This window comes from Marmota flaviventris, chromosome 19, assembly GCF_047511675.1.
Source record: "Marmota flaviventris isolate mMarFla1 chromosome 19, mMarFla1.hap1, whole genome shotgun sequence".
Classification (NCBI taxonomy): domain Eukaryota; kingdom Metazoa; phylum Chordata; class Mammalia; order Rodentia; family Sciuridae; genus Marmota; species Marmota flaviventris.
Genome location: NC_092516.1, coordinates 15554616 through 15558985, shown reverse-complemented (window position 1 = coordinate 15558985; position 4370 = coordinate 15554616). Strand labels below are relative to the sequence as shown.

The following is a 4370-nucleotide window of genomic DNA, read 5'->3' as shown; positions in this document are numbered from 1 at the left end:
GCTGGGCCGCCCTCGCGCTTCCTCTTACCCACAATGCCCCGCCCCGGCGTGCGTGGCCCCGCCCCCCGCCGCCGACGAGCCATTCAACCGGATGGAAGCCCAGACAGACAGCAGGGGTCGCTGACGCGTGTGCAAAAAGGAGGCGTGAACCCAACAGGGACAAAAACAGCTGAAATGGCAGCGGTGGGATTCGAACCCACGCCCCCGAAGAGACTGGAGCCTTAATCCAGCGCCTTAGACCGCTCGGCCACGCTACCTAGCTATGGAATGTGCTTTCCAGTATGCTTCTTAATAGCTTTATACATGTTTAATTTCAAATGAATACATTCTTACCAGTTTTTTAAATTTTATCCTAATAAAATTATTTATAACATGCTGCATCTTTCAAATAAATTATTTGCTCAAATATTTAGTCCCAAGTTTTTTCCAAATTGGTTTTAAAGCAAAAAGCAGAATTCAACCACAGTCTGAGTCCTATAGTTAATACTGGTTAACCCACCACGTGTTTGTAAGGCACACGACCAATTCAGGGTGTTTTAGGGAGAGAAGATTAATTAATGCTGGTGATAACCCCACCAGGGTCTCTGACAACCAAACCAAGGAAGCCGATCTGGACAGTTCTCTCTGAAAAATTATACTTATATTTACATAAATAATATTAAAACTTTGCAGATAAGATACAAGTTTTCTTGGACTCCCATCCTAGTCCCCTCCACAAAAGAAACCAACTTCCAGATATTTTGCTGTGAGTTTATATGGATATATGTGGATATATTTCTCTACAGAAAATACTTTTGTTTTTACAGTGTATGGGTTGTTACATAAACATTGTCACGCTGTCAGCATTCGGTATTTCTCCTTCCCTTCAATCCCTCTTTAGTGGGTCTTGTTTTGTATTTTCTCCATCCATCTTTAACTTGTGTAATGATACGCGAAGATGTCACTGTTCTGGGAGAGTTTGATGCTTTTAAAAAAATACAAAAGCAGCCATCAAATAAAGGGCACAGGCCAGGTATTGTAGAGGATTCAAAGCTGAATGAATAGTCCTTGAAGTCAGTGAAGTGATCTAATCGTGGTATTTTTGTACCAGGACGGATTATTTTTTTATGAGCTGTGTACTGGGTTTTCCACAAGGAAACATTCCCCTGTTGATGAATAATTGCGGGAATCTCTATCCAGTCCCACTTTTCTGGAACTTGCCTAACAAGAATGAGTCCTTGGCAATACCTTTGTGATGTGCCTCCCAACACTTCCCTCCTGAAAACCCTACTGACACCCCAATCCTTTAATCACAACTAGTGAGTTATTTATTTTTTATTTTATTTGTTCTAATTAGTTATACATGATGGTAGAATGAATTTTGACACATTATACACAAATGGAGCATAAATTCTCATTCTTCTGGCTGTACATGGTGCTGAGTCACACCAGTAGTTTAAGCATACATGTATACAGGGTAATAATGTCTGTCACATTCTACCGTCTTTCCCATCCCCACCGCCCTACTCCCCCGCTCACTCCTGTCTGCACAATGCAAAGTTCCTTCATTCTTCCTTACCCCATCCCCAACTGTGGATCAGCATCTGCTTATCAGAGAAAACATTTAGCCTTTGATTTGGGGGGATTGGCTTATTGCTAAGAATATCTTAGCAAGATATTCTCTAGTTCCATTCATTTGCCTGCAAATGCCATAATTTCATTCTTCTTTAAGGCTGAGTAATATTCCATTGTGCATGTGTACCACATTTTCATTATCCATTCAACTATTGAAGGGCATGTAGGTTGATTCCATAATTTAGCTATTGTAAATTGAGCTGCTATCAACATTGATATGACTGCGTCACTGTAGTATGTTGATTTTAAGTCCTTTGGGTATAAACCGAGGAGTGGGATAGCTGGGTCAACTGGTGGTTCCATTCCCACTTTTCTGAGGAGTCTCCATACGGCTTTCCATAGCGGTTGCACCAAATCACAGTCCCACCAGCAATGTATGAGAGTGCCTTTTCCCCCACATCCTTGCCAACAGTTGTTAATGCTTGTATTCTTGATAATTGCCATTCTGACTGGAGCGAAATGAAATCTTAGTGGTTTTGATTTAGCTAGTGAGTTCTGTGGTGGACATAGGATTTAGGCTGCATAGAATTCGTAGTCTCTCTTAAGAGTCTGAATGTAATGAGTTAGTGATTTGTTAATTTGATCCTGTTGTGGTGGAGTTAGACCTGCTAGAACTGGAGAGAAAGAGGGACTTGGGGTGGCCACATCCCATGAGATGGGTTGGAGAAGTAGAGAAAGTCAGTATATAGAAAGAGAGAGGGGAGCAGAGACCTAGAGAGATCCCGGAGGTTTTCAGGCTCCCAGTTCAAGATGCTATCCCTGGCCCAGCTGGATGCCTACTATTGGAGTCATCTCTTTATCAAGTTTCCCTTTCTGCTAAAGCTAGTGCTACCTGTGAATTGTGACTAATAACCTTCCCTTTGGGTGATAAGGGCTCAAATGAAGCCAGAACCTTCGGAGCAAATCAGGTCTGTCCCTACCGGCACGTACTGAGCAGGAGGCTTAATTAACAGGGGCCCTGCAGGGATGCAGGCTGGAGATCCTGGAAGACAGGAAACCAGGGCCACCTTTGAAGAGCTTCTTACAGTCCTGCAGCCCCATTACACAGTGGTCTTGTGACAATCAGATGTGAAACTAATGTGCAGGAGGAGAATGTTGCATTGGAACCCTGGACCCACAGGGTCTGGGTAGCAGTATGCAGGGGGACAGAGGGAAGGACTGAAACCTTGATTTTCCGCCCATGTGTCTACTTCCCTGCCCTGATTAATGCAGGTGGTGGGGGAGTGCAAGAAGATCAAACACTGCCCACTTGCCCTCCACACCCAATCCAGGGACAGGCAGGTGAAGGCTGTCAGTCTCCACTTCGTAAGTCCTAAGTGGTGGGCACTGGGAATGGGTGTGGTGGCTCAGTCCTGGATCTCTTCCATTCTTGACTCCCTTGCCCACCCATAAAAGAGAATTATCCCAACGATTGTCTGTGACCAAATCTTTCTACATGGACCTCCATAGGGAAAGAAGTTGGCGTTTCTGAAAAAATGTTTCAAGAATGGTTCTAATGGGGGCTAGAGATACAGCTCGGTGGTATAGCGCTTGCCTGGCATGTGAGGCCCTGAATTTGACCCCCAACGCCCCCACCAAAGAATTGTTCTAATAAAATTTAATAGCATGGAAATTTGCACTTGAAGACTAGTTTTCTACTCACCCAACTGACTGTCATTTGTCAGTCAAGAGCATGGTGACCTTTAACAGAACATTGTTTTCTTTCCAATCTTGACGAGCAATGATTATCTAATCATTCTCTTGTTCTCTAATATGTCTCTACCAAGATAGGAGGTCAGAAGAGTGGTCACCTTTGTCCCAGGTGGGATAGGAGCATATTGCCTGGGAAGGGGCCCATCAGGGCTTTCTGTGGTCTGCAAATGTTCTATATTTTGATCTGGGTTATTGATACACAGATGTCTACATGTGTAAAAATTCATCCAACTACATACTTAAGATTTTGCAGTTTAATCCATGAATGTGATGGTGTAATAAAAAAGTAAATTTTCTGAAAATGTTTTAACCAAGTCTGCATCTCTGAATTAGCCTCCTATAGTTTCATTTGCAGCAAGTTTGTAATAACATTTTGGGGTAGTGGAGGGTACCAGGGATTGAACTCAGGGGCACTCAACCACTGAGCCACATCCCCAGCACCATTTTGTATTTTATTTAGAGACAGGGTCTCACTGAGTTGCTTAGAACCTCAGTTTTCCTGAGGCTGACTTTGAACTTGCAATCTTCCTGCCTCAGCCTCCCAAGCCACTGGGATTACAAGAGCACACCAATCCACCTAGCTGTAAAAACATTTTGACACATACTTGCAATAACACTCTCTGAAAAGTTTTCATAACACTTTATTTATTTATTTAGTGATATTGAGGATTGAACCCAAGGGCCCTTTTTATTTGCCAAGATGCAGAGGCTAGCCTTGAACTTGTAAATCCTTCTTTCTCAGCCTCCATAGTCACTAGAATTACAGATGTGTGCCACTAGCCCCACACCTATATTCTGTCTAATATTTAGGACCCTTCTCTGGTTCCTCCCTAAAGGGAAAATTCTGTGTGTGGGGGGGTCTGTTTCTGTTTTGCCTTCTTGACATCCACTTCCCTATTTCTTTATTTTCTGTTCCAATACAGGTTGAACATTTCCCTGATTGGAACCAGAAGTGTTTCAGATTTTGAGATATTTGCATATATGTAATGAGATATCTTAGGGATGATCCGGACCCAAGTTTAAGCATGGAATCCACTTAGGTTTCATATATACCTTATACACAT

At 42.9% G+C, this 4370-nt stretch overlaps 1 non-coding gene across 1 annotated transcript; it reads right to left on the bottom strand.

Annotated features, from left to right (window-relative positions):
* Positions 1-175: 175 nt before the first annotated feature.
* On the bottom strand, positions 176-257 carry Trnal-aag (transfer RNA leucine (anticodon AAG)). Its single transcript has one exon. It is a non-coding gene; the product is annotated as a tRNA-Leu (tRNA).
* Between the last annotated feature and the right edge of the window lie 4113 nt (positions 258-4370).